This window comes from Perca fluviatilis, chromosome 14 (assembly GCF_010015445.1).
Source record: "Perca fluviatilis chromosome 14, GENO_Pfluv_1.0, whole genome shotgun sequence".
Classification (NCBI taxonomy): Eukaryota; Metazoa; Chordata; class Actinopteri; order Perciformes; family Percidae; genus Perca; species Perca fluviatilis.
The window spans coordinates 22,103,788-22,125,645 of NC_053125.1; the positions used below are offsets into that span (position 1 = coordinate 22,103,788).

At 41.2% G+C, this 21,858-nt stretch overlaps 1 protein-coding gene across 1 annotated transcript in view; it reads right to left on the reverse strand.

Moving 5' to 3' along the window:
• shroom4 (shroom family member 4) overlaps positions 1-21,858 on the reverse strand; it is an 80,981-nt gene that overhangs the window by 58,287 nt on the left and 836 nt on the right. The gene's annotated exons all lie outside the window — the stretch shown is intronic.

The following is a 21,858-nucleotide window of genomic DNA, read 5'->3' on the forward strand; positions in this document are numbered from 1 at the left end:
TTCACTTCTACGGATTGGATGGACATAAAAATCTCCTGGTTGAATCTTCAGTACAAAAGATAAACAACTGCTTTAGAAAACATCTGGATCTTCGATAAAAAAAGGTCCAAAGTACAAGACCGAGTACATAAAAACGTAAATTTGAGACAAGAACTACGACTCCATGGCACATTTTGGGTAAAGCCCCTGACACACTAACCCGACGGCCGACCGTTGGCAGGAAGGCCAGTCGGACTGATCAGTCGGCAGCTGATTGGACGAACGCGTCACGTGGGTCTGGTTTCTCCAGAAATTCAAAGCCAGACTGTCATGGCGGCTTGTTCAGAATACGATCTCATATTTCTTTTTATTTTTTGGGGGGGGCTTTTCCGCCTTTAATGGATATGAAAGCTAGGAGAGAAAGGGCAGGGAGAGGGGGAAGACATGCAGGTAATCTTCACAGGTCGGACTCGAACCCTGGACCTCTGCGTCGAGGCATAAGCCTCTCAGTATATGTATGCCACCGAAACGTACTTCTGAAAACATTTTAAGCGAGAAATAGGCCGTGCAGTTGCTGAATCTGAGTCTTCGTTTCAGATCGACAAAGGTCAGTTTAAAAGATTTTTGTCAGATTTTGTGAGGCTTAGTCCCACTTGTCATTTCCGGGTTAGCGCTCCACCAATCAGATTGGTCATGGAGTCCGACTGCCCGCCCTTCGACGCAACATGTCAGGTCGGCCGAAATGAAGGCCGACGGCTCCTCGGACGGACGACGGCGCTGAACACACCGAACAGACTCGAGTCACCGACCTCGCCAGACTGTCCAACGGCCGATTATCGGGTTGGTGTGTCAGCGCCTTAAGAAACCTCCAATCGTCAAGCTTAAAATACACCTACAGTAAGTTTTATTGTGCTATGACATCAAACTTCGGCGTCAGACGTCAAAATGTCGGAGGGTGAAAGTGTTTGTTCTGGGTCAATTCAGCAACAGTAGCAGTGTGTTTTGACCGAAACTGCAGCTCTAATTCATGGCCCCGACTGGCTTCTCTTCAGGCACCTGAGGCTCATGGGTATTGTAGTATTCAGAGCCATGCACCATAATGTAAACCTGTAGGGCAGTGGTGTCAAACTCTTTCAAACTCAAATTTCTCAAAGGGCCACACTGGGAAATGACCATGTATAGTTTATTGACATGATTTTATTCAATAGGAAAAAGTCAAATATACTTGACTGTGTTATTGCCTGTCTCATATTGCCTTTTCGCATACAATTTGGTCCACATAAAGCCCTAAAAGAAGTCAGCAAAAAAGGTTCCTTAGTCATCATAGAATTTTGTGTGGGAATTTCTGAGTCTCAAAGTCAGCAAATGGGCCAAATCTTTTTTATTGTGAAACTAAATTCATAGGCGGGCTGGATCAAAATATGCGAGGGGCCGGATTTGGCCCGCGGGCCTTGAGTTTGACACATGTGCTGTAGGGTCTTTACGATCCAGGAGACGATGATAAGAAACGTAAAGGAGATCATTAAAAGATAGAGCTTTGTGTGCGTCAGGGCTCTAAATAGAGCCATCAACCTGACAGGTCAACACATGCTCCGGGACCCTGCAGGAACCCCCTCGGCTCCATGTGGCTCCCCCAGAACAAAGACCCTGGGGGGGGGGAGGGAGGGAGGAGAGGCTCCCAGGACCCCCTGCTGCACACCAGCTTCATGCTCCGGCTATTGTCTGTGCTGACACTGTTGAGAAAATGGATTTGGAAACAGCGGTTTCAACATGGAAACATGGCTCAGGAGCTGGAGGTTGACGCTGCCAGTTCTTTATATTCTTTATACAGCTCTGAAGGTAGAGCCCAGTTTCTCCCACATTTCCTGTTTAGATAGTGTTTGAATTCACCTTCATTTCCACTGTTGGTACTGAACTGGTTAATGTCAAAAGTCTGCGTCATTCTTGGTTTGACCTACTCCGCAGAATGAGGACAGGGACTGTGAATGCAAGAATTACTGCAACATGTGCGTGGGAGAGAGAGAGGCAAGGCTCCAAACGATTTTAGGGATTGAGGTGCAACTCCCAAATACAAAGGACAATAAAGCTCCTGACTAACCAACAGCAGCTGTCACTAACAAATACATAGCGTTAAATTCTCCGTGCGGCTCTACGGGTAAAGCAGGGCACCTATTACCTTTAAACTGTTCAATGCCAAGAGGTTTTATCCTCCATGTGCGAGAACAGGGAGATGCACATAATGCACACATGACAAATCTGCTCTCTTATAAGTTCTCCGGAGCGCACACCCTCCATCAACCTCTGCCCTCCAGTCTGAGCCCTCATGAGCTTCTCCTCCCTTCCTCACACCCACGCTCACACGAGGCCTTATCAGGCCGGGAGGAGGGGAACAGCAGAGATGGAAAAAGAAAAACGCTCCCACGCTCGCAACAACTGCTAAATGTGTGTGTGTGTGTGTGTGTGTGTGTGTGTGTGTGTGTGTGTGTTGCATGTATCCCACCGCAGTCTAAGTCCATTGATCCCTGATGTTGCAACTATTGGGGTGTGTTGTCCTTAACGGCCTTTCCCTGGGAATCATTAATGGAAGCAAACAAGACAAAGATGCCCCAGACAGAGAAGCCCTTTCTGGATGAAGTCTGCAGCGTTGCGGCCCCTTACGCTGGGTTTCCACAGGCAGCTGAAATAACAGCGGAGCGGAGCGATTCAGTTCGTTCCCTATGAGAACAGCGGTAGGAGCGAAGTTCGCTGACGGCGGCGAAGGTGCCCGGATGTTCATCGCTCTCCCCGCCCCTCCCGAAGTAGACTCCGAGTCAACTTTTGCAGAGTGGTAGCCAATGAGAGGGCAGACTCGCGAACATGCCTCCAATATGTTCTCCCGTGTATACGCACATGCTATATTTAAAATTAGGAGCAAATGAAAAAATGTTGACTTTCCTATAGCCTACTTTAGAGACTACAGAGATGTTAACAGCTAGCTTGGTAGAGGGTTGCACAGGTAGTTGGTATAACTGGTGAGTTTTTTATATATATATATAAATAAATAAATAAATAAATAAAGGAGAAAGGAGAGAGAAGAGGGAAGGATAGGAAAGGAAAGGAGAGGAGAAAGGAAGGGACTTGAGAAAAAAAGGAATTGAAAGAAGAGAAGGAAATAAAAGTAAAAGGTAAGGAAAGGAAGCACAGGAGATGAGAGCAAATGAAAGAAGCTAAAGGAAAAATTAATAAAGGAGAGGAGATGGGAGGAAAGTAAAGGATAGAAAAGAAAAGAGATGAGAGGCAGGGAAGGGGAAAGGTTAGGAAGAGAAAAGAAAATGAAAAAAAAAAAACAACAGGAGAAGAAAAGAAAGGAGAGATAAAAGGAAAGGAAGGAGAGGAGATGAGAGTAAAGGAAAAGACAGAAAAGGTAAAAAGAACGAGCAACAACGTTGCACTGTTGGTCCAGTTTTGATCTATCAAAGTCCTACCATTAGTAACCAACATCCTGAATTTCAAACATGAAACCACAGAAACATCGTGTGGTTCAGTCACAAGGATCCACACCAACATGTGAGGAAACACTCACTTGCTTGTGAACATAAGTTCTCTCTTTTTTTTTTTTTTTTTTTTTTTTTTTTTTTTCTCTCTCTCTCTCTCTCTCTCTCTCTCTCTGGTTAACAGTGCGTGGTTTGTTTCATCCAGAGGAGGAATGCTTCTCCGTGGTTTTACATCTCCCCCCCCGATGAGTTTGCCTCTCGCGGCTTCGTCTGACAGACTCCTCTTCACTGAGATGGACCTGTAGCCTCCACACGGTCCCACCTCACCCATCCTCACAGCTCACACTGCTTTCCATCAACATCCATCATGTCACATTTGACTTACTTAGAAACTATTGTTAAAGGGCAGCCTTGTGACGTGTTAAAATGGTTATTTTTCTACGTTTTCTTTTTTTATGTCCCTGATGTGCAACGGAGAACGTGCGTAGTTTGAAATAAACTCCGAAATGAACAACAAAATCACAATGTCTGTGAAGCTGTTCTTGCACTTTTGCACACCAAAAAAAAAAAAAAGTTAACAAGAGGTCAGGATAAAACAAATAAAACACAGCACTGGTACCAATCTTGCCAGTAAAATATTCAATTTCAGTGCAGAATAGCCGTGATAAACGATCTTCAAACTGTTAAACCAGCGTTATGTGCAGGTTGGGTGGACTTTTGAGATGATTCAAAATGGGGAAGACTTTTTTCTGGCATTTTAGGCCTTTATTAGATTGGACAGCTAAGACGTGAAAAGGGGAGAGGGAGGGGCAATGACATGCAGCAAAGGGCCACAGGTCGGACTTGAACCTGCAGCCGCTGAGGCGAGGACTGAGCCTCTGTACATACTACTACTACATACTACCCAGGCGCCCCCCCAAATTTCCTTTTTCTGTACCTTTTTCTGAGCCCCGCTGCAGATTTAGTGAAGACTATAGCACCGGTTTCCTGATCCTGCACGTTTACATCATATCAAATGTCCCCGAGTGATTCTATAGGTTGGATCACAGTCAACTCACAAGAATAAATTCTGTGTATATAAAAATAATAACAATGGTAAAAAGCGCTGAATGGAGGCTGATTAAATAGTCTGAATCAGACTTTTTTGGGGACTTGATCTGCTGATCCCAAAAAGATCAATGAGTAGTAAGGTTTAAAACATATGGACAACATACTGTATAATAAAGATCAATACTGTCCATGTTGTGTCCATATGACGTCTATTAAAAGGACAATTCAAGCATTTCTACACTTCTATACAAACCTTATATATCTTAACACTCGAGCTGACTCAGCGGTTTCTTACGTTTGTTTTTAATCCAGAATATTGTTAGCAATTATTCAAAATGTGCTGCGACCGCTTTCTGGTGGGTCTCCTCACTCGTATATTTTTATTAGCCGCACTCCCGGGGATGAGACTAAATATTTGAAATTCTAATTCTAAAAGCCCCCTTTTCCTCTTGCTTGAAGAGGTGCCAAGTCATGTAGTGATACTTGTTTTTGCTTTGATCAACTCGGGCGGCGTACAAATTGAGAAGAAAAGCGACAACACATTAGAAATAAACAGCTTGAAAGTAACTAACGGCATCTTATGTTTTACTGCCATGATAGAGCTGTAACCTTTAAGTTCAATTCATATTTTAAGGGGGTATATTAAGGAAGAATAGATAAAAGAGAGATGTTAGTGTTCAATATAATTGACTTTAATGTTGTTGGCTTCTCAAACATGCATTTGTATACATTTTATGTGTCTATTAAAACAGTCAGGGGTGTTGCTAGACACAAAGCTCTACTGGGGCACGGGCACAGGCCACCCCCAAAAAAAAAAATTCTGAATGCCTGCTTTGTGTATGAAATGTGCTATACATACTGCCCTTGCCCACTATTACTGCCATTTCTATTTTGCTGCTGAAATCCAAACAACTGGACTTATTCTGCAACAATGAGCCCAAAATGCAATAACAAACATATACGAAATGCACTTTATGATGCAAGGAAAACATCTCCAAGAGGGAAAGCCATTTCGGACAACATCTTTACAGACACCGACTGACAGAGAACCTAGTTATTGCATACAACTTTTGTATTACAAATGAGATTAAAGAAGTACATATACACAATATTATGTATCCAACAAATGTATATCTCAATAAAGTTTCAGAAATTGACAACAAATGCAGCTTTTGTAATGGTCACAATTCCCTTTATTTTTTTCAAGCTTATATAAAAACATCTCCTTATCTGCTTGAATAAGTGTGTATATTTAATGTTCTAGCCCAAAACTACATTTTACAAGATTAAATTTGAACACATCATGTTATAATTTTACTTCGCTCAAAAGTCATTTTCACGAAATCGACTATGAATCTCCATGTTAGATCCGCTAACGTCAGCGGGTAGTACCGTTCTTTAGCACGACTGTGCTGCCTCAGAGCAGACAAGGTTTACTAGCTCACCTCAGGTTTTTGGCCAAAATAAATCCTTAATTCATCACGTTAGATGTGAAAAATATGCCGGCTTTCCAAAATGGTTTAACACATGAGATTTTACTGGGGCACAGCAGATCAACTTTGAGGCACGTGCCCCTGTAAAAGGGGTCTAGGGTCTATGAAAACAGGTTTCCAAAAACAGGGCCGAGCAGCTCTTTCCTGGCAAGAAAATACAACTGAATCAAGAGAAGAGGAGCTGAGTGGTAAGCGTAACCGACGTAGACAAAGAAAAACAACTTCATTACAAAGAAAACAGACATCACTGTGCCGCCCACAGCGTTTGATTGACAGGTGATCTTTGGGAAATCCAGAGCAGAAACCCAACTGCTTTTCACCAAAGACGTTCTTACCACCTTAAGCTCCAGTAATACCATCAAAATCGGACTTAATCTGTGAAAACAAGGCCCTCATTACAGACCCCGAGCTGTCGGCCACATCAAGGCTCTGCTACCCAGAATGCTTAGCAAAAGGAGCACAGCAACCCCCGACCCTGAAGACACGGCAACCTGTCAGACCTTCACCCTCAGCCGTCATCCACATCCATACAGCATAAAAACACACACACTCCATCTCCCATAATCCATCACAACAACCTGACCACACTCACGCACGCACAACTGGGTCTTTCTAATCCGCCATAAGCCTGACACTCAAACAGTGACACTTAACCTCACTCGCACACTCAAGTGACTGTCACACATTAAAAGAAACCACAATACACACTTCTTCTGGCAGTGTGGTAGTCTGGTTTTCTCATGCGCACACACAGGTTTGTGTACATGTACACACCAAAGGGGGGGGAATTCCATTTTAGGGATGGATTAGTGCTCTTGGGGTTGATATGGGGATGAAACGAATACACAAATCAAAGCGGTTGAACTGTGAGAGGTTTTATGAGGACACTGAGGCTGCAAGCTAATAGGAACACACATGAACACAAATTAAACCGTCTTCTAATCTGGCTTTGCAATTTGGGACACCTAATCTAGAAAAATATGACATGTACAGAAAAAGGAAAACAATCTTTAGAGCAGTTGTTCTCAAACCTTTTCACATCAAGGACCCCTAAACTGACACAACTTAGACCATGGACCCCCATCTGACCTGATAAGACTTTGTCCCAGGGTCCCCCTACCTGAGAGAATTTTTGCTTTTAGATGTTTTATTACAGAAATTGAATGAAACCCATGAGCAAAAATAGTCATACAATCTGTCATTGTGTTACTTATGGATGAAATTATAGTGAAAATAAATGATTCCCCTTTTTGTTGGGGACCCCATGGAAGAATGTTTAATATGCATGAAGGTATATTTGGATGCAAAAACAGCAGATAGCATCATTTTATAAGGGGACACATAATGATGTCAGGTTCACACTTGTGGACTGAGCGTTTTGAAACTTCCGCAGTATTAATATATTAATATAATATTTTTTTTACAATATGGGCGCTTTAGTACTTTATTTCCACAGCAGCCATTACCAGAAATGCGTCGTTGGGTGCTCACAATAGCACAAATTCTATTAAAGGAAACTGAATTAGCATGATAGGAAACTAAATTAATCAGTATCAGTACGTTCTTCGTTTTTGTAAACTGAAAGAATACGTCACTGCTCACAGCGGAGTCCATACGTCTGGTCATGTTATTAATTAGGTCAAACATCACAAGTAATCCAGCACGAGTAAGGAAATATAATAAACTGATTTAATAAAGTAAGATTAATTTAGCATGATTAAAGGATAATCAAAGTGTTTTTCATAAACAAAACTTTGCTTGGTTGATATCACTTCTAACATGAAATCAACAGCAACCATGTGCAATGTGGTTGGTTTCCAAAGCTTCAGTAGGCTCGTGCTGCTTGCCTTCATGTTGTTTTGTACGGGTCTGCATTTTCAGAATCGCTAGTTAGTAGTGTTAATTTCGTCAGACGAGACGAGACTAAATATGTTCGTCAACAACCTTTTTTTTCCACGACTAAGACGAGACGATGACGAGACTGCGCCAATGTCCAAAAACGCAGACTAAGACTTAATTAACATGCATTATGCTTTTTAGCTGACGAAAAAAGACGAGACTAAAATGTTTGGCATAAAATAAAAACTAAGATAAAATCTCTCTTCATTTTCGTCTACAATCGCCTCTACTTTTTCATCATGAGATGGAATATTCAGCTGTTACTAGGGTTGGGTACCGAGACCCAGTACTAATACGGCACCAACTGGTGCCTTAACTACCGTTATCTACCGTACCGAATAGCAACACGGATTTCGGTGCCACTTAAATGCCTGCGCTTCACTCTGATGCTCATTAACGGACGTTAGAGGCAACCGAAACATCGCTGCACGGGACGCTAGTTAATACTACACTTGGCAGCAGGTAACGTTAGCCTACCGTTAGCTAGTTAACACTACACCTGACAGCAGGTAACGTTAGCCTACCGTTAGCTAGTTAACACTACACCTGACAGCAGGTAACGTTAGCCTACCGTTAGCTAGTTAACACTACACCTGACAGCAGGTAACGTTAGCCTACCGTTAGCTAGTTAACACTACAACTGACAGCAGGTAACGTTAGCCTACCGTTAGCTAGTTAACACTACACCTGACAGCAGGTAACGTTAGCCTACCGTTAGCTAGTTAACACTACACTTGACAGCAGGTAACGTTAGCCTACCGTTAGCTAGCAGCTGGAGTAAACACGGTTAAAATGCTGACAGCTAAACGGTGTAAAGTTGGTCTGTATTTCACTGGAGAGGATTCTAACAGGGGGACGTACGACAGTCTGCAGCTGCCGTTGTCTGAAAAATAACACATATGTTGCGTTCACCTGAAATACGCCTCGCCAGCTTCGTGCTGCATTCAAAGTTATTGTAAAATACGCTTCTTTTCCCATCCAGTGGTTGTTTTTGTCATTTAACAGGAATTTACTGGTGAAATAAGGAAGAGGCTTGATATTTATATAACATTATATAATTTATTTTTATACAACTATCTGACTGAAATAGTTATCAGAAATAATCTCAGAAATAATTTATTTTAAAAAAAGACTAAAATGTTTTGACTAAAACTTGACCAAGATATATTGAGTTGTCTTTTGACTAAAACTAGACTAAAATGACGAGACTTTTAGTCGACTAAAACTTGACTAACAAAAAAAGATGTGAAAAGAGATGTGAATGACTAAATATGACTAAAACTAACAAGGACATTTGGCACAAGACTAAGACTAAATTAAAAATAGGTGACAAAATTAACACTACTAGTTAGCAGTGGTAGTTAGCATGAGCAATAGCCATAATGAAGAGAGTAAGACGCTGCTTGAAAAACACCAGAATTTTCCTTTAAAGTAAATGTGACAATGTCTCATGATTTTAGGTCATATATAGTACCTCACCCCCCCCCCCTCCCACCCACCCACCAGCAGTGTGTTTCTGGTGACGTATGGAAGCCATTATATCCGGTGACAAGCACTGACAATAGCAAAGGTGAAAAGGCCAGCGACCTGGTGACGGACTGGATTGATCCATCAATGTCGTATGTGTGTGTGCGTGTGTGCATGTGTGTGTCCCCTTGATCCCCCCCCACACACACACACACACACACACACACACACACACACACATACACACATACACACACACACTTAAATGAGGGTGAAACATTAACTTCTTAACATGCACTAAATGACCTTGCCCTCTCTATTGACATCTTGCCCCTCCCCCATTTTTTCTCGAGACAGAGAGAGTACATTGTGTGTATTTTTACTTTTCTGTCAGATCAAAGCTGCTTTGCCAGCTTTCAAACTCTCCATATATTTATTTTTTTTCTATCTGGGCTTCCATTCAAGTATTTTTATGAGAGTCATAACATATCACACTGGAAAAGTTGAGACCAAAGATCGATCAAAATCATGTGGAGTTCCTCAAAGCAAAAGTCTTCCTTTGATGGTATATAAAGAAAGTATCTGTCGAGCTGGATACTGATATCGTGCTAAATTCTGCCTTTTCTTTAAAATGGAAGTTTGGCTGCTGTCAGTCCCATACGGCACACACTGCTGCCAGCTGAACGGCAATCGCCGCTTCTGTCTGTTTTCCTTTTTAGATGAAACTGATCATTAGTTGACAATAACTTCATCAACACCTTTAGATGGCAAAACTGTCATCAATCAACAGTTCATTTAACAGTTGTTGACAGATTTGAGAAGCCACTACTCAAAGATATCAGATTTATGATTTGATTTCATCTCCAATTAACACTTGCCACTGAAAAAACAAACAGAAACCACTTACATCTTTTTATAAACGTTCCTAGGTCTTTGTTCATTTTCTCTAAAGGCCCTGAAGTGTCTTCATGTGACTGATGCTTTGAATAGTTTTGGTTATTTCACAAGAGAGATTTATGTATCTGCTGTTTTGCTTTTTCTCAACAATGGAATCAAAATGGGATGACAGTTTCACGGCTGTTTGTTTACTGTATGTTGCCAGACCACATTCAGTGAGTGCTGTGCATTCAAATGTCATGGAGACCGTCCTGAGGAAGCAGATTAAAGTGCTCATATTATGATCATTTTCAGGTTCATAATTGTATTTAGAGGTTATATCAGAATAGGTTTACATGGTTTCATTTTCAAAAAACACAATTTTTTGTTGTACTGCACATTGCTGCAGCTCCTCTTTTCACCCTGTGTTGAGCTCTCTGTTTTAGCTACAGAGTGAGGCATCTCACTTCTGTCCCATCTTTGTTGGGAGTCGTACATGCGCAGTAGCTAGGTAAGGACTACTAGCCAGTCAGAATCAGAGTATGAGGGCGTGCCTCGTAGCAGCTAGGCGAGCATTCACAGAAGTAAAGGCTGGACTACAATAGAGCAGTTAGGAGCAGTTTGTGAACAGTGTTTTCTGTTGGAGATGGTAAGTTCCTTTCAATTAAATTTTATTTATAGTGTCAAATCATAACAGAGTTATCGCGAGACACTTTACAGATAGAGTAGGTCTAGACCACACTCTATGGGGTGGACTTTGGGCTTTTTCACTTTGTAAACCTATAACGGGCACAAAAAAGATATATAACACTATAAAGGAAAGGGAAAAGGCCAAAAGGCATAATAGGAGCACTTTAAGAAATAATACCTTTAAACTTAAAAGGTGAAAGCGGAATTTCCTGGCTGGGAATCAATTAAGCACTATCTTATTTTATACCGTGATATATATCGTTGTCGAGATATTAAATGATAGACAATGTTGGCCATATCGCCCAGCCCTACTTTACATTTCATTCAATCACACGCTTTATGCACGCTTCATCATGATTTATTCACTGCCTAAGCTTGCTCTCATTGCACTTTATTGTATAATGCTTTGATAGACACAAATGTTCTACCTCAGGCGAGGGTAATAACTTTTTATACAATATTTTGACTTTTTTTTATATATATTTCTGGGGTTGCCATTCAGGTGTTTTTATGTGCAAATAGAAAATGCACATAACTGTAAAAACAGGTGGATTGAAACGCACTGAGTAGTGAGATGCCAAGAAATAAAAAAAAAAAAAAATGTCTTTGCAAATGTTTTATGTGAAAGAAAACGCATAAAATACATAATGTGTTTTGGTAAAAAAAAAAAAACATTGAACGTATACATAACTTTTGTTTGTTTACGGGGAAAGCTGTTAAAACATGAATATTTAGTGTTACAGCGAAATGCAGTTTGTTTTTACCAGGGGCTCAAAACAAAAGTTCTGACAGAGCCTTACTTGGTGTACATAGTTTAAAAAAATAAAAAAAAGGGGTGGGGGGAGGGGGGGGGGTTACTTAGATTGTTAGATACAAATTCAGTCAAGACTAGAGAGAAAAAAAAACTGCTAGTGGTGTGTTCAAAGACAATAAATGCAGACAAAAAGGCAGGGAAGCATCAATCTGGCAGCTGTGTCCAGACATCTGAAACCTCTCTTTGGTCCCTGGCTGTCCTTCTCCCCCCACCTCCTCTATCTTTTCATCTATTATCTCTCCATCCACCTATTATCCATCTATCAGCCTACAGCTAAAGCGGCTAAACACAACCCCCGCTCCCCCCTGTCTCTATTTCAATCAACTCGTCTTTCTTTTTCCCCATATTTTTCATTCATGCATCGCACATCCTGTCTTGGGTCTTTTCTCTTCATTCAGCTTTTTATCCTCCTTAATCCACCACCTTCCTCCGTCCTCCTTACATTTCCATCCGTCCATCTTTCCCAGTTCATCCATCTTTTTCTACATTTCCTACTCTCCCATCCATCCCTATCACACTCTGGCTATCGCTCCCACTCATTCACCCACACCTCCAGTCCTACGCAAACTCAGTCTGGATGCTTCAATTTAAGCTTTGGAAGTCTTATTTTCATGTGAAAAGACAGAAAACTATACTTTGATAGCCCTTGAATGCTCACTTGGTTGTCTGAACTTTAACTTTTTTTCCAAGCACAAAAAAGTTACTGTACATATGGGCTTTCCTTTAAAAACACACACACACACACACACACACACACACACACACACACACACACACACACACACACACACACACACACACACACATTTCTGCAGAGTTAACAAGTCTTTGACAAAGAAGGAAAACATACAGTAACTTTTAGGTGAGATAGATGTATAAAAGGATCTTTCTTTAAGGTTTTTAAACACATTTTCCTTCTGTTTTTATAAGCCAGTACATGTACTGTATCTCATAGTCTCCCAACTACAGCGAGGGTCGGCTGTCCTGTCATTAAGAGTTATTCACGTTAAATTGTTTAATTGGTCTAGATTTCAGTACAGTTTTTGTATCCCAGAGTGGTCAAAAATGCTGTTCCAGAGGCTTTCTGTCATCGTGAAAGGCATATAAATCCAAGCGGAGACACTAAATCCCTCTTATTTATGGGAAGAGAGACATTGAATATTGATTATCAGCAGCTTTAAATCGGCTTTCAGAAACCAAAAATCCAACCAAAATCACTCAAACCTAAGACATGAATAAACAATTTGGGCAAACTCCTCATAAATCCTAACCACGGAAAATGCAACACACCCAACGCCCCCCCCTCACCACACCCACAAGTTTCGGTTTCCCACTCAGAGGTTCCATTCGTCCCACTCCCAACAAGGAGAGAACGTGAGGGAGAAACCATGGTCGCCTGACGATGACGGGGGGGAAAGGTGGAGGGATGAAAGGATGTTTCCGTCAGACGCCACCGAGGGCAGACGGGAGGGACGACGACGACGACAGAAGATCCATTAAACAAAGAGAGTTTTGTGTCATTTTAAACCACAAACTGGAGTCGACTTGCCAGAGTAGCCACCAGAGTGGACCACATTGCATGGTGGAATGTGTGTGTGTGTGTGTGTGTGTGTGTGTGTGTGTGTGTGTGTGTGTGTGTGTGTGTGTGTGTGTGTGTGTGTGTGTGTGTGTGTGTGTGTGTGTGTGTGTGTGTGTGTCATTCTTGGGTTCGGGACATGGCTACAATGCAATAAACTGTAAACATATAAACACAGACGTACAGAAAACACACAAAGTATGCCCTGTAACAGCGCCGCTTAATTCAATATAATAGCTCGGAAAACTGCTTCTAATGTCAAAGCGTTGAACATAATAGCTGCAGTGCGGTTGGTGGAAAATGTTATAAAGAGGAACCAGAAACAAGGTGGGATTAAAAGAACCGGATGAATGGAGACTTTCCATGTTATTCTAGCATCGTACAACTAGGGCTGCACGATATTAGGAAAATATCTAATTGCAATTATTTTGACTGATATTGCGATTGCGATATGACTCACGATATTGGAGGGAATGATCATTTTTGTAACATTCTCATTGAAATATATATATATATATATATATATATATATATATATATATATATATATATATATATATATATATATATATATATATATATATATATATATATCCTCAATCATGTTTTTTTAAATATATATATATATATTTAAAAAAACATGATTGAGTGATGAGTGTGATTTTTTGCGAGGATTTGTACCAAACAAAGATTTTTTCTTTAGTCTGTAGGATTTGATTTGTAGGCCGGGATGTCTCTGCAGCACCACAACATTTTATTTTAGAATGGTTTGACACATATTTTGCCTTTAACAAATACTGCGCCCCCCCTGTGATTTGGATATTGCACTAGTTCATTGTGCGATTTCCATAAAATTGCGATTAATTGTGCAGCCCTACAATCAACCACAAGAAACTGTCAATTGACTTGAATTAAGTGTGCCTGATTGTTGGATTCCTTTATCGAAAAGTTACAAAACATTTTCAGACCTAATCATCGAAACAAAGCTGGCTGATTTTTTTAATAGCACAGATTTCTTCTTAAATCTACGCACAATCCCTGCTCTCGGTCTCTTTTATTTCTACTGCTTTTGAGTTTAAAATTTATTTATTTTTTACAATTAACAATTGACTGTCTTGTGGGGGGTTTACCGCCTCCAATAAAAAACGAAAAAACTCTAGATCAAAATTTTTCAAATCAGCAGAACACAAAACCCAACAGGGGTTTCAAAAAGCATTTCTCCAGCGCATCAAGATGCAATTCTGTAATCAGAGAAAAAAAGAAAACATGGCTACGGTGTGTGTGTGTGTGTGTGTGTGTGTGTGTGTGTGTGTGTGTGTGTGTGTGTGTGTGTGTGTTTGTGTGTGTTGCCCCCAAGTGAGAGGGTAAAATGCAGAGTGTCGGACAAAAACAATAACAACTGCAGCAGCCTCAGGTCAGGACTTCTACACCCCCAGCAAACACACACGCTTCAACTATGACATACTGTATATCTCCCATCTCCCTACACTTTTTCCATGACACACTTTACGAACACACACACTCACACACAACAATAATAACAATGTTGTGTGTGTTTGAGGGTCACTGTACTGATGTATCTAACTAAAGAGAGGTTGTTATTTCAGTGTGTGCCTGCAGACGTAGCCTAAAAGAAACAGCTAAAGGCTCCACAGATCAGAGATAGAGACATTCCAACCCCACCCACACACCCACACCCACACACACTCTGCAGCAATAGGTGGATGAGAAAATGTAAAATCTGAGGACTGAAATTGGAATCTGGTCTTCAGGAGTTGAATATTTAGGATTGATATTGGGGAATGCTGCAATATTTTAAAGCAAAAGTGTTCGCAAACATTCAACAATATGGAAAATACACCAATAAACAGCTTCCCGAGCAACTTTTTACAAAGTGTACAATATCAAGATATAGAGGTCTCCACATCAAATTAAATGTAGGGGATTTTATCTATATCGCCCACTCCTCATTCCAACTGTGCAAAGACTAGTTGTGATAGTGTCCAGAAGTACTACAACAATTACAATCTACAGAACCTACAGAGAATACAACAATTCATTCTTTTAAGTCACTTCTCAGGCAAAAATAGCAAACACTGTCTGCTTTACGTCATTGTAAACTGTAAACTTTGGGTTTTGGGCGGTTGTTAGGGTGAAACGGGCAATTTGAAGACATCACATCTCATACCCTAAAAAATAAATTCACTGAAAAATATAAATAATGTTATTTTCTCCATTAACTAATAATCATTTATTCTTTAAAATAGTGGAAAAATAACCATCCCAATTTCCCACAGCCCACAATGTGACTTTGTCTCTAGACAAACAACCCAAAGATCTTGTTAAGAGGAAGGTAAACAGCAAATAGTCATTATGTGAGAAGCAGGAACCAGTGAATGTTTGGCATTATTGCTTTAAAGATGACTTTATATGATTAAATCTTTCATTCATTTTCCCATCCTGTGTTTATGCAAATATCAATATTATTCTTTGGAAACATGAACACACTCTCCTTCGTTCTGTGTTTCTCATCAATATGCTCCATTGTGTGGTATGCTGCTGCACAACATATGTTTTTGGTTTGTTAGGACAGTTAGAGGAGCAAGTCGGGGCGGAAGACACGGAAACACACACACACACACACACACACACACACACACACACACACACACACACACACAGTAGAGACAATAGCATCTCTATCTGATGGCATCCTCATCTGCCCCCTACAGAGCAGATTGCTACTGGAGGCTACCTTTACTGGAATGTAGGGGGCAACATGCACACACACACACACACACACACACACACACACACACACACACACACACACACACACACAGCTGTTTACCAACCCAACACATTGGGTTGCATACCTTCGACCACATGTCAAAACATTCTTTTGTAAAATCCATGGATTTCTGTTACTGTCAACAGCAGGACGACAGAGGGAGGGATTATCGCCTCCATCTTTGTTGCTTCTTCTGGGCAAATCAAATTCCCGACTGCTCGCAGTGTTTTCAAACATGGGCTAAACCTGCTGGAATGCAAGAAACATGGCCTGATTTCCAACTCCCTTTCAGCCACAAAAAATGAGACTCATCCACAACATCCCTCATGCACACTTCATGTAGCGGTTGGAGTTTAGCTGAGGTCAACTTGTGCACCAAGATATTTCAAAATCCTAGCGCATATTTATCAAGTTTAGTTTCCATCAAAGTAGATCAATGCATTGGTGAGGACAAAAATCAATCATTTTAAGGAGTCTCTGAGCAGTTTTTCTCATGAATCCACAGAATCTAATAATTCTGTCCAACACTAAGACAAGATAACAACAATCTCTGGTAAAATTGTCTCATGATCTTAAACATTTGTTTAAAGCTTGATAAAATACCTTGACGTGTGCTGACGCCAAATCCGGTTTATGGTGACAACAACTGCTGTTTAACTTCCAAGAGAAATTCAACCTCAGATCAAAGAGATGTAACTGCCTGCTAAGCATCCCAGTTCACACAAACAAGGACATCGTGGGACATACCAAACATCGAAAACATGCACCAAAGAAGTTCATATACAGGATACGTGACTTTTTCGAAGCGGAAACCACATCATCTAACAACCACCGAAGAAATAACCGAAAATGCAAAGATTTTCTCTCTCAAAACAAAAAAAAGGAAACAGAAAGAGTTCAGCTCAATCAAAGTTTCCATCACAAATAACCAAAGTACCAAGATGACCTCCCGTCACGGGTCAGTAGTCCTCTTTTGGTTCCAGTGGTTGGACAGCCTGGGAGATGTCGGCGGGTTGACTGAGGGGAGAATGAAAATGGCAACGAATCCAGCGTTGTAGAGCATGTGGAGGAACACAAAGAAAAAGGATTGTGTAGCGAAGGGGAACCCAAGCTAGTGGTCGGCTAATACTCTCTGAACAGACTGGATCCGTTTCCTCAGGTGAAAAAGTGAATGCCATATTTGGTTTGAATCTCCAACTCGAGCCCCCTTTCACAGAAGGCACCGCATACCTGAAATGATCTAGGCATAGGGCTGGGCAATATGGAGAAAATCAAATATCACCATATTTTTGACCAAATACCTCGATATCGACACCGCAACGATATTGTAGTGTTGACTATTTTACACAATGAGATTTTTGATAAATAATCATCAGTAATGTGGATATAATGACTAAGTGGGTAAAAGGCAAATAATAGAACAGCTAGAACAGTCTGGTAAGTTCAGAAAAGTACATCACTTTACTGTAATGCAGCCTTTAAAACCAGGAAAAGACACTTATGTCATATTACGATATCCAAAATCTAAGACATCTAGTATCACAATATCGATGTAATATCGATATATTGCCCAGCCCTGTCTAGACATTACCCAGAGGTTCTGTATGTGAGAACGCAAATGTCCGAATCAGTTGGACCGGACATTAAATGGACTTCACCCTGCCAGTTCCCTAGTACAAAGTCGTGTAATGTCCGATCGAGCCCATGTGTGAATAGAGCAGGTCAGTGTCCGCAGAGTTTACAGCGAGCAAAGGGGCATGTTGAGGACGTTTCTCTCATGCAGCTGGAGCGAAAATGGAATAATACAAACATCCTAGGGTGAAGAAGAAGAAGAAGGATCATTTACATGAAGATGCCAACAAAAATGTCCAAGTAGTTAGACGACGAGGTTCGGGAACTTCTGTCGATAACAGGGCTGGGTACCGAAATCAATTCTTCTAGGCACCGACCGAATTGCCTATAAAGCATTAGTATCAAAAATTGCCCCGTCATTCAATACCCAATTTCAATACCTTAGGAGTAAATCTCATCAGCGTCAGTGAGCCAATAAGCACGCAGCATGCTTCTACCAAGATCTAATAATGTCTGTGATTGGCTGTCTAGCGTTACACATCGTAGCGGCACGCAGGAAAAACTCTACGTTACGCACAGAGACGGGGCTCACGTGTGTCATGTTGTAATTTATTTTTGTTTTATAAAATTGGTAGCGAAAAAAGTATCGTTTAGGAACTAGTATCGATGTCATGGTATTGGTATCGGTACCGCCACCCCTCGCCTAAACCAAACGGAGTATTTCCAGTGTGTGAGAACGTGTCCGAAACGGACAATCTCCTTGTCCGTGTCTTTCATTTCTTTTTTAAAGTCTGATGAACCCTCCTTTTGTCTTTGACGTCTAAAACATATGATATATTTTAGTATAAAATCCCTTATATACACACACACAACACCACTGCAGACAATTTGTCGGTAATTACAACTCCCTTATCTCCATAATACAAACAAGAAGGCTGCACACAAGTGAGACTAGTGCTTCCGTCCACTCAGACAGACTCTTGTAGAACATGTCGAGGCTGATGTTCATTCAGATAGCAGACATGTCTGGTCTGTGGAGGTCTGGAGTCCAGACAGTTCACATGAGCAACTGGGATCCATCAAAACAACTGGGATGGATTCTTAAATCCGCAGCGTTGAAAGCCAGAGAAATTTAACAACACGATCTTGGGAGGTTTTTATAGCAAAGACTGATCTGCATTTCCTTGGATTCCAAACTCTCCCATGGGAACACCGCCTTAAAAGTCAGGGAGCCAAAATACTGTTGAGGAGACACCAACTTGTCCTCAACAGAACCCCCCCCCCCGAGGGCTCACAGTAGATCACAAAACCCACATTATGAAAGTGAGCTGACAGCTTAACAGCAGCTGTTCCGTCAAATACAACAATGGAGGGAACTCGCCACTTAGTCATCACAACCACATTTGACACAAAGGATATAAACATTGTCCCAAAAACACATGGGAATGACAACTGGTAGTTTTAAATGAGAAATGACCCTAAAACATGCCCGTATTGTATTTTAGTCTGTAAACACGCGCTCTTATTTCCACAACAACCTTTACATACTGTCACCGAAGCATGTTTAAGCCTTGACTGACTTGCCAACAGGCTGACAGAATGACTCAATGAACGGCTGACTGAAAGCTAATGGCTAACTTGTTGAGCAGATAAAACCTTAAGCTCATCTTCATCACACAACTGGCTGCAGGGACGACAAGTATTCAAGTCGAGTAACTTTGTCTATGAGCGGTGCGCATGTATGTACTGTATGAACACACACATGCACGATATCTCCACACCCATCCACACACACCCCACAGTGGTAATTTGTTATGCTCCTGGAGGAATGTTGACCAAATGGCTTATATCCCTCTGCTGTCTTAGACTGGGGAAGCCTCCCTTCCCCCTCCGAACACACTACTCTCAGAAGGGCCACGAACACCCCCCCCCCTCAAAACATGGACATTCTGAAAGGGCAACTGGCACATTTTTATGCACTCTATGTCTCATACAGATGTTCCACGACTGACTCAACAAACAGCAGACTCACTCGTTCAAGGTTACACTGGTGACTAGCACATGTACATGCACACAAAAAGCTCCCAAAATTCACTTTAACCATTTTTTTTTATATATCTGAGAAATAGCTATGTCATACAGGGCTGCAAGTAACAATTATTTGATTAATGTTCTGGCACTTTTGACTGGAAGGAGACCCAGGACGGATCCAGAAACTACTGGAGGGATTATATCTACATACAAAATGGATGGATATCATAAAATGTTCAATGAAAACGGTGCAAAATGCCAATCACAAGCTCCCAGAGCTGAAGGTGATGTCTTGAAATGTCTCTTTGTTCCAACCAACAGTCCAAAACCAAAATATTTACAATTTATAATGATATAACACAGAGAAATGCAGCAAAATCCACACATTTGAGAAGCTGGAACCAGCAAATGTTTTTTTTGGTGTGTGTGATCTATGAGGCTTAAAATATGAATCTATTCTTGAAATAGTTGTGGACTAATTATCATTCGACTGATATGCGAATTGTTTCAGCACAGGCCGAAACATTATACTGCGATACTCTCTCTGGCATAAATCTGTAAGCATGTTACGAATAATCTCCCCCCAAATACGACCTCTTGTTTTCACTTGAACATCCATATTCAGGTCATGATGGCAACTTAACTAACTCCATGACACTAACTGATGAAGGCTGAAAGATGTGGAAAAAGATAGTAAGTGGACCATGAGTTAAGATTATTTTGTCAAATAGACAAATGTGTATGAGATAAATATGAATTGGATATATACTGTGTATTAGGCAATCAATTTAAAGTTGTTATGAAGAAATGCTTTGAAAAAAGTGCTTTCAGGTGGCTTTAAGATTGCCCTGGCAGCAATATTGGAGGTCTTCAGCTTCTCTCTCTCTCTCTCTCTCTCTCTCTCTCTCTCTCTCTCTCTCTCAGGATTATGACTGTATTCAGCTGTGGTCCATACAGACACAGTGAACCTCTGTGTGGAGGCTGAGGGGAACTCTAAACCTAAAACACATTGTTCACTCATGTCTTCCATACACACACACATACATATACATCAACTCTACCTTTAATCTGTGTTCCTGTCTGTCTCCTCTTTCCTTCAAGGACTTAACACTTAATCATTGAACACTTTTCTGCACCATGTCTGAGCTACTTTAGTATGTGTGTTTTAACTAGCCACTGAACACAAAACAGCCATAGAGCAGTTAGATTTTTATCTCCTTGTGCAGTCACAGTCACATTTTCCCAGGGGCTGTGTTACTGTGTGTGTGTGTGTGTGTGTGTGTGTGTGTGTGTGTGTGTGTGTGTGTGTGTGTGTGTGTGTGTGTGTGTGTGTGTGTTTCCAGATGACTGAGCCAAGCTTTTCCATTCCCTGCTGTGGTGAATATAGAAGTACACCGGCCAACATTTACACCACCGCTGTTGCGACTTTTCAACAGAGTGAAGAGCGAGAGACAGTGAAGGAAAGACTGAGAGGGAGAGCAGAGGTTGAATGTCTACTTATGCACTGGACTGAACACACACACACACACACACACACACACACACACACACACACACACACACACAGACCACCCCCAGCAGAACATACACCAATAATTACTTGCAGTAATTCAAAGCCACCCTCCTTATTTCCAGCAGCTCACTGCCCGCGGCGTGAAACCGTGAGAAGGGGCCGTGAGGAAACATCGGCCCCCACAACTTTATCGCACAAGACGAGGTCACGTCAAAACATCTGAAAGCACACACTAAATCTCTTACAAAGCACTCAAACTCCCCCAAAACACACCCAAAATGAACGTCTTAGAACTCTGCACAAATAACAACACTACATCATTCTGCTTGTCTATCAACTCCCATAATTCTTGGTTTATAGGGTCACTAATCTGTAAGATATGTAACAAACAAGCATAAAGCAATTCTAAGAATCTCTCATCAGAGAACCACAATCTTTCTTTTCAAGGATTCCCCACATACACCACCACTGGAGTGCACATTTCTGCCCCAGACTCCATCTGAAGTGGTTTTGGTCATTCAGTGAATGAAGTGACAGGAAGATGAACAGAGCCTCATTTCTGCCAGGGATCCCCCTTGGGAACCTTTTTAGCACCGGTTTGACCCCCAGGTTTGAGAATCCCAACCACTGCTTT